Source organism: Vidua macroura, chromosome 5 (genome assembly GCF_024509145.1).
Source record: "Vidua macroura isolate BioBank_ID:100142 chromosome 5, ASM2450914v1, whole genome shotgun sequence".
Classification (NCBI taxonomy): domain Eukaryota; kingdom Metazoa; phylum Chordata; class Aves; order Passeriformes; family Viduidae; genus Vidua; species Vidua macroura.
Window position 1 is genome coordinate 60,797,489 of NC_071575.1, and position 9,814 is coordinate 60,807,302.

Sequence of the window (9,814 nt, forward strand, 5' to 3'; positions counted from 1 at the left end):
TGCTGCTTTTCCAGTTCCTAAGAAAAAAACAGCAGTACCCTTAGGCACTTTTTCTCTAACAATACCAAGATGTCTGTTGTGATTCACTGAGGAATAACTGCTTTGGGATGTTTCAAAACTGTTTTTTAAGTGAAGGATGTGAAATTGTTCTTTCCAGAGATGCAATGAATCTAGCTGACACTTTAATATGTTTGTTAAAAGGCACATGAGGCAGATGAAGCAGTAATAAATATCCATGCAGAGAAAGATCATGCATATCTGTGGGATGCTATCCAGTTAAAAGCATCTTTGAAAAATAAGTGAAGATTCATTGGTTTCTCCAAAGCTTTATTTCTGATTTATTACCAAGCCAATTTTGAAAATTACTATATTTGATAAAGTGACACAAACTGAAGGGAAATACATACAAACCAATTTTATTTCTAACTTTGATTTCCAAATGTCCAGAATACTGCTTGAAGAAACATTTTGTTCTCTCTGCCTTCCAGCAAAGTATAATCTCTTTTAGGTTTGAGGTGTTTTGACCTAGTGCTGGTGCCTCCTCTACACCCCTCTCCTCAAACAAATGAATTACTTTCTCCTATGCATAGAAAACAGTAAAAAGAGCAGAGGTTCAATGTATTTTTATAAGGCACTGTGCATACAAAACCCTAGGAATCACAATAATTGCAGCAAGGGAAAATGGTGTAAGGTGTAGTGGTATAAAATCAGAGGAGATATGGGACCATAAACCAGGGGATGCTTTGGTAGGAGTAAGGCTGGGAGCTGCACTTTTGAAAGAGACAAGGTGTTAATAGGGGAGGTGTATAATAGCATGAAAAACAATCATATTTGTAGCTGGAGTGACAGCAGCAGTGAATCCTTTGATGGGAAAAAAAAAATCCCAAGTTTCAGCTCTGGCTGGTCTAAAGTCTGAGAACCACTGCCCAGAGGTCAGAGAGTGGCTGCAGCCTCATGCCCAGACACCAACATTAGCCCCAGAAGGGGACTTTGGGATGATTAGGGTGGATTTTTAGGTGGTAGGAAACAAAGAGAGATCTTTCAAGAGAGGGATATAAACCTGAAACTATACCAATAGGGCTCAGATTAGTCCAGGAAAAAGGTGAAAGCATGTGCAGATGGAAATTGGAAACAGGCAGAAGTGGTTTATTTGGAGGTAGATTAATGGAAATCATGCAAAATGCAGCAACTAGCAGGGTAAAGACCATTTTCCAGGTGAGGGTGACTCCAGAAGGGTAGGTTTTTCTTAAGATGTGTGAGGAAATTATTTAAAAAGGTAATGAATAAGGATGTGACAGTGGGGATGTACCATTCCTGTAATTGCCAAATGTACTGTTCCTTTCTGGTTGCTGAATTCAGGGAAATGAATCCATCCCAGCTCACACTGAGGGAAAGGGAATAGACTTATTTGAATGAGTTTTCAAATTGGCTAGTGTCAGCAAGTGGTAATGAAAAGTGGAGGTGATAATAGATACCATGATAAGCAATCTGTCCAGGTAGAAAGAGATTAAAAAAAGACAGTAGGACACAGACTAAATTTTCTGATTTACTTCAGCCACTTAATACCATGCTAATGCAGATGAAATGGAGAATTAAACCTCCACTGTATGAAGCAGTCATTTTCAGAAAAGACAAACATTTCCTGGGAGACAAAAGGAGATCTGAGTATGGTAGTAGAGCCATCAGAAAGGACTTCAGAGTAATTGAAAACCAACCATATTACTGTAAAAATGAAAACAAATGGTGTCCTCCTGTCTGGAGCATTACATAGTGCCAGGAACATGTGGTTGCTGGTGGAAATGCCCTTTGACCTGCCTGAGAGAAGTTTTACAGTGAAGTTCCTGTACCCAGAATAGGATGTGTTGGAATGTGGTGCTACATCAGGAGGCCAGAAGGATGTAAGAAGATTTCCCCTCATGTCCTGCAGGTGCAGGATAGTTCAGCTGGGATGCAGTGGTAACTTGAATGCATTGGTAGGGTGGCTTGCCTGGAGGGTGTGCTTTCACAGACCACCTCCTGCTGCATTTGACAGCAGCCAAAAATAGGTAAAGGCAGGTGAACTGATCCCTCATCCCTTGATACATGTGAGACAGAGCACACAGACAAACTGCAGTGTGATCCACTACAGGTCAACATGCTCTGCAGATAAAGCTGATGTTCCAGCTGCAGCTCCTGTATCAGCCAGTAGCTGATCTCCTGTATCAGCTGATCTGATCTGTGGAAGCTGATCTGCTTCCACAGCACAAGTCCTACCAGTGCCAGAAATCTTTGGTAGCATTCATTGAGTTTACTCGTTCAGTTAAGATTTCCATCCTCTGCTAGTTGAACCATTTTGCTCACTTTTCTCAATTCCATTCCATCTCTTGCTTTGAAGAAGACTGCAAGCAGCCAAACCGAAAACCTTCCCCAACACTGAAACAAGTGGCTATAAGCTATGCTTGAGCAGCAGTTGACAGCCATAGGTCCACACTGCAGCTGTAACTGCAGCAAGGAGGTGCCAGTATTTTACGAAGTTGGTACCCACTGAAAAATGGGGAGATCTGGTGATGTGTTCTGCTTCTTGGACCCTGATTTTTATTCTGCATTCACATGGCCTTTTGTACACAACATGCACACATGCCAGGTGTCATGGCAATTTCAAAATCATATTTTCCTCCCAATTAAGAAGCATATGTACACTACCTTAAGTGAGTGAAAGCTGGCAGGAATTCAAAGATATGGTCACTCATTGTTGAGGATCCCCTTTAAACATTTCTCTTAGTGAGCCAGGCTGCAGAGGCTGTTATCCAGGTAAGCAGCACTCCAGGTGGATTACCTCTGCACACATCAGCAGTACAGTTGGATTAGGGAAGCTGTCTGCACACCTGCTCATTTCACTAACCAGCTCCTGTAATTAAAAACCTGGACATGTTCTAAAATGTTTATCCTCACCGTTAGACTCAAGTGCTGACTTGTGTTTCCAAGTGGAGGGCAGCGTGACCTGCAGTCTCCAGTGTGGAGGTCAGCAGAGGTGTGCAGAGCAGGAAAGATTCATCTGGCACAATCCCTGGCATTCTAAAGCAACAAGCATAGACTCTTAGTTAAGTATGGCATCTGAAATATTTAACATCCCTTTTCACAAGATGGATGAATAACCTTCTTGTGAGCAATTAAATGAGGGCTGTTCTACTTAAGACAAACAGGCCAGCACTACTTCTTGTGACTCTCTTCTGTAGTGTTTCCCTTTCTTCCACAGCGTTTCTCAAAATGCCTAGGTTACAGAAAATCTACCGTTCTCCTTTAACAAAAACTGCATCTCTAACACAGATGGTACTTCTGGTTATGGGACTGTTTTTCTTCTTCCACTCCTTTTTAAAGTGCACAATAGTGCCTGTATATTCATAGTGAGGAGAACCACTGCAGAGTATGAGATAATCCTGGTGCTGGGAGCAAAGAGATATGAAAAAAGTCATTAACTACATTGATTACTTTGTGATATTAGTAATAAAATTGGATGTTAAAAGTTGGAAGACAGTGTGCAGACTTACTCTCAGAATGCATGGACTAATCCACTTACATCCAGACACGGTGTACCTGGCAGTTGATGACAGATGTGGACATTAACTGTGTTCAGCAGGAATATTTGGATCAAGCAGGCAGACATCAAGAGGTATTGGCATCCTCTCAGAACTACCTCCCTGTCTGGTAAGAAGCCCATACAGATCTGGGAAAGGATTTTCTCCAGACTGACATTAGCAGAGTGATTGAGCCAGAATGGGGAGAGATCACAAAAGATCTTTGCACATGGACAAAGTATGCAGAAAGTTAGTGGAAAAGGGCAAAGATGGAATCTGCAAGGAAATGCATGTTCTTCTTGAACTGGGATGAGGTTTCATGAATAGTGCAGAGGAGATGGAATATGAGTCCACAGTTTATCACATGTCCTACTGAAATCCCATATGTTTATGGCATTTTTCCTGGACAAAAATCAATCTGGGTTGCCACTAATACAACAGTAAAAGCATCCAGTCTTGAAACCAAATAGAAAACTTGAATAAAATTTTCAATGAAAGGAAAGCTAATGGCCATATGACACAGCAGTAGGGTTACTTGATGGATTCATGGCTATATTTTGATAGCCTTAGTTAGAAAAAGAAAGGTATCATATAAATAGCAAAAAATACTGCAAATGTTTGGCAAAGGACAAAACCATGGTATTTTTAGACACAAAATTACTTTGCCAGCTGCATTTGGCATTAAATATTGCACAATTATTTGGATATCATCATTCTTTCACAAACGAACATAAGAATAATTCCAATCCAAGCTTCCCTCTGGAAACCTGAGGCTTTACCTTATCTGAATGCTGATTTGAAACTGATTTTAAACAAATGGAACTTAAAGATAGGAGGAACATAAATTTTACAAAGCCAATTAATAAAATAGTAATAGTCAAACTTCCACCTAAATTGGTTGCAGTTCAAGTCTAGTTTGAATCTTCTGATGCTGAGAGTGAGCAGTCTCTTTGTGTCTCTTCTCATGCAGCTCTTATGTACTCATGATGACAGCAGTGACTTTCTGACCCTCTGGGGCTTCAGACCAGCAGATGCAGAGATGTGAGTAACAGCAATCATGGAATTTGCCACATCTACCAAGTGGTTTGCTTTGTTAGTGCTCTGCCATGGGCTCTGTGTATGCAACTAACACAGTAAACTGGTGGTATGTGCTGGACATCTTCATAAAAACTGGAAGCCATCAAAACAGCACTAAGTGGCACTGATGGATATTCAGGTTTTAGACTAATGTTTCTCAGCCTATTAAATAAAAGATCAACAAAACTGAAAAGAATCCACAGACCATCCTGTAGTATTGCTAATTTTAATTATTTGCAGTCAATTAATTCTACTTGCATTTTGAATGCCCACTCACTGGTTTTCTTCTCTGCCATTCTGGTTCTTTCCTTTCAGGTACACCAATTTTGTTGTGGTGGGGTACTCTTCTAAGTCTATGTTGTGTTTTTGCAAACATATAAAGAAAAGCACACTATGCTGCAAAGAAAGATGTTCTTGGGCTGATGGCTTCAATGACCCCTGCAATTGCATGGGAGCTCAGAGTGTCCTAAGCTGTACTTCAGAGAGACAAATGAAAGAATTTACATTCAGGTTTTCACTCATTATCTGAAGTTACCAGTCAAAACTCCAAAATCAATAAATAGGCCTTGGAAGCCATGGAAATTTTAAAAGAGTGGTTGTCTTTTTATTTTTTATTTGGACATATATACTCTGTGCAAAGCAACCAGCTTTTCCTGGTCTTCTGAAATGATTCTGAAAGGACCTTTTGCTGCCGTGGAAATTTCTGTCACTGCACACATTTGCCTCATCTTTCACTTCATTATCAAACTTCTGTTTTCAGTAGAAACCTGCTACTTACCACCAGGTTTCAGATACCCAGCATTTTAGGCAACCAAGCACCTGAAAGTCCTGGGTGAGCACTGTGTGTGGAAGCCATCCTTGAGCCATCCTTCTGGCTGTGAGCAGCTCTCACTGGCAGCTCCTCTCACAGAAAGTGGCCATTTGAGGCAGAAAGGGGCCTTTTCCACCAATCCACAGTCAATGCTTGTGTGAGGGTTTGCAATTATTGCTCTACAGCTAAACTGGTTACATCTCCCACAAAAATCCATGGCATGCAAAAGGAGTTGCAAGAATCATTGTGTTGTTCTTAGAATATAACAAATAAGTCCTTGGCTGTCATTCTTCTGAGGTTGTGCACTATCAGCACCATTTAACAAGTTTTGTATAGCAATTCAATATCTGCATAGTATATTTCTGTATGTGCACAATATGCTTTCATTTATTTCTGTATATGTTAAGAAGCAGAAACCACAGCAGTACTTAACCCATCTCTCTCTTAGCTCCTACCAACCAATTCCATGTTTTTCACCATTTTTCTTTTATTTTGTGCAACAGCCTGTGCCATCTAGTTGCCTCTATTTTTCTTGGGCTGTTGATGCCACAGGTTCTGTCATGGCTGTGATGGATGTAAGCTGTCTTTAGGCAAAGTGCAAGCATTGATTTGTGTGCAGATGAATGAGCTGCACAGGGGGGTGTTTGTTGGCAGTGTGTCTGTACACAGTGGAGAGACCTTCCTTGGCAGCTTTCATAGTGCACAGCAGTGCAAATCCTACCCAGGGAAAACTGCAGAGCAGACCTCGTTGTAGCCTTCCGCCCCATCATTAGTGGGAGCAGTACTTCTTCCCCTTTTCTGATCTCTGCCTCTTCATCTGACCCCCATTTAGGTGAAAACTGCTAACCAATCTGCTACATTTTGTCAAGGTCCCAATATACAAAGTCTAAATACAAGGTCAAGTCACCCAAGGTCTCCTTCTCTTTCTGGACATACTCCTACTCAGGCTTTTCATCTCTCATATGTTGAAATGGCAGGGGGTTTATGTAGGTTTTAACTTGCCAAACTCTTCTACATCAGTTTCAGACTGACCTAGCCAATACCTAATTAATCTCCAGCAGCCAAAGATGCAGCTGTGCCCTGCAAGGATGACCTCTCCACAGTGGGGATCTTGTGGAGATGCATTTGCATTGTAGGTATTTGTTAAGGACTATCAGATCCAGCGTACTCCAACAACCCATAATAAGTCCTTTGGGCAAAGTCCTCCTTGGTTTGCAGAGCTAAATTCTTATGTTGAGAGTCTTAATGGATTCTGGAATAGGGCAATTGCTTAATCACTCTCCTGTGATGTGCTTAGGACAGGCAGATTCTCGTGGGCTGGGCTGTCTGGGTTCCTCTGATCACTGCCCTTGGTGGGGCCACAGCTGCAGAGCAGCAGCCATTCCTCCCTGTGTACCCTGTGTGCTTCACTCCCCAGGCTGAGGGGACCAGGACAGAGATTTCAGTCCATACCAGCATTTCAGTGATCCATGAACAGCAAGGCCACCCTAAGAAGCCTGTCTCATTTGCTGTGTTTGCAACCAAGGATTTGACTACCTGGGTTTTTCAGTTAACACAACAGCCTATGCTCCACCATTTGGGTACTGTTACTTTACAAGTATGGTGTTGGCAAATATAGACCCATGTATTTGGCTACAAAGCAGAACAATAAGGAATCAGGCAGAGACCTCATTTTTCTCTCTTGACCTTTCATACTCATTTCCATGACCCATCTTCCTCTGTTTGCCAGCATTCATTCTTTGTCTTCTAACCATATTTGATCACTTTTTTTCAGTTCAGTTTCCTGTTTGATTTCCTTTTACAAAAACATGTGTACCCTGACATTGTCAATAACTACCACAATTCCAGCTGTCTGAACACTGATTTTTCTGTCTCTGAACTTGTGAACCATATTAAAAATTCAGGATTTATTGCAGTTGTTTCAAGAACTCCTGACAGACAGATGACAATGATTTCAGAGGAAATAACTCCTCTGTACTCAGCCTGTCCTGTATTCCCCTTGGCACTCCCTAAGCTTGAGAATATTAAAAGCAAAAGAAAATTGGCTCACAGATAAAGCAGATTAATGAGACTGCATTTTTTTTTTGAGTGCATGAAAACTACATATATTTGAATACCAGTATCTTCTCATTAGCCCTAAGCAAATCTATTTTGAGATTATTACTCTTGAAGGAGCTATGTGAATTACTCCTGCAACACCACAAATCACTTCCTATATACTAAATCACTTTGGATTGCCTCTGAAGAGTGTGGCAGAGGTCTGTGCCTGTATCAAAGGATGAACTCAGTGTGTGACTGTTTTATTGCAGACAGCTCAGATGGGGAAGGTGACTGACACTTCACCAAGTGATTGTCATGCAGTGTCCTTCAGCAGGTAAGGGAGGGCCATTTTCTCTCCTCGACTGGCCTGCTCCTATGGGACTGTTTCCCCCAGTCTCATAGAGACAATCAAGATTGCATCTCAGGGTGGAAGGAGAAGCATGCCATTCTCAAGCTGTGTTCCCCTTTTTCCAGATGATCAGTGAAAAGGTATAATAGCTCAAGTTCAACCAGGGCACTGAAAAAGCCCATTTAAGCACCCAGGAATTGTGTTCAGGAGATTTTGGATGCTGGCTTGAGGTCTTGGTCTGGTTCTTTGAGAGATCTACCTGTAAGAACTCTGTGCATGAGCCTCTTATGTAGAATCAGTCAATAACCTATGAAATGCGCCACTGTGCACATCCTTGCCCTGCCTTGTGGTAATTTGCTGAAATTATAGCTTTTCTCAGGGAATGATCACACATTTTTAGGGCAATTCAAAATGAATAGTTCTATGCCTTCTCTCTCAAAGTGATGACTAAGGAATGAAATCTTTTCTTTAAGTATTTTGTCCTGATGAGTCTAAATTAGTCCTCTCTGAGCCCTGCGTGGCTGCTGCAGGACTGACAGAGCTGGTTCCAAGATTGGATCAAGCTTGATTTGGGTGAGAGGAGAAGGAAGGAGAAGTGAACTGCACAATTACACTGCACTGTGTGATACCTTACCTGACTGAACTCTATTAATGTGTGTCCCTGTGTGTGCATAGTCTCCTCCATCCCTGTGAGTTCAGAGTTAATGTGGACATTTCTGTTCCATATAATCATCTCAGTGACTGCAGTAGAGGCATTTCCTAGGCCTGACTGTGCCAATTAGAGGATATTCAAATACGAAGTTAGGTGGGGTCTCTGTGGTACAGGAATTGCCAAGGGAATGCTCTTCAGTTTTGTCAACAAAAAAATTGGAGTTTACTGAAATGAAATTTGAAAATGTCACAAATAACCATTTTGATCAGAAAAAATCATCATTAATCAAAGCTATGTCTAATTTCTGAATGTGGTTTGCATTAAGTGCTTGAAAAATGATTGCTTTTTGGCTGGAAATTAATTCAAGGCATGTGATAGATTTGAAATGTTGATTAATGTAAAGGTAGCAGGTGCCTCTTTGCCCTTGCTGTCTTAATACTGCTCTCCTAACTGCAATAGTTCAGGCTTCCTACCATCTGAATTAACACTGTCTTCCCCCACAGAGACAGAATTTTCTGAAGAAAGCAGTGTGGAGAGCAGAAGCCATCACGTGCTGTTCGTGGTGGGGGTGCACACAGGCTCTTGTGGCAGAGAGGAGTATGGACAGTATGGTAGATCTGGGGGTCTATTTTTATACACAGAAAAATGGGTGTTTTAGCTTTCCTTCACCGTGCCCTGTCCCACTCCATGTTCATTATTGCAACTGCTGACAGGTAAATGGAGGAAAACAACAGTTGGTTTGAATATTCACTTCTTGGTATCCTTCAGTGCTATCAGTTAAACCTCTTTTGTCTGATGATTACAGCTGTAGGTGCCTTAACAGTTTACATTTACATTTACCTTTAATGGGTATCTTGTCTGACCGGGGTCCCAGTGTCTGTGAATGGCATATTTGAGCTTTTTGCATTAAAATGGATCAAAGACAGAAAAAAAACAATAGCAGGGACACAGATCTAGGATAGGACAAAAGTTGCACCAGCAACTGTGTGAGGACAAGCTGTAAGGTGACATAAGAGGAGAAAGTCAGTCCTTGGACACAACAATCATTGAGGACTCAAATAAAGCACATATTGGAGACATTTACTGAATGTGACTGCCATCCTGGGATTCACCTCATCTTGCACTTTTAAACCCATCTCCCAGAGTTAAGCTTTGGTATTACTGTCAGACTGATCAACACATATGTGTGCATTATACCACCAAACCCTCTTTGTGCTGCCTATGAAATAACAGCAGGTTGTATTCCATCCTAAGCGGGGGGAGGATTTTCAATTGGTTTGACTTGTCAGGGCTGGATTATTGCAATTCTTTGTTTGCAGGAGTTACCAACT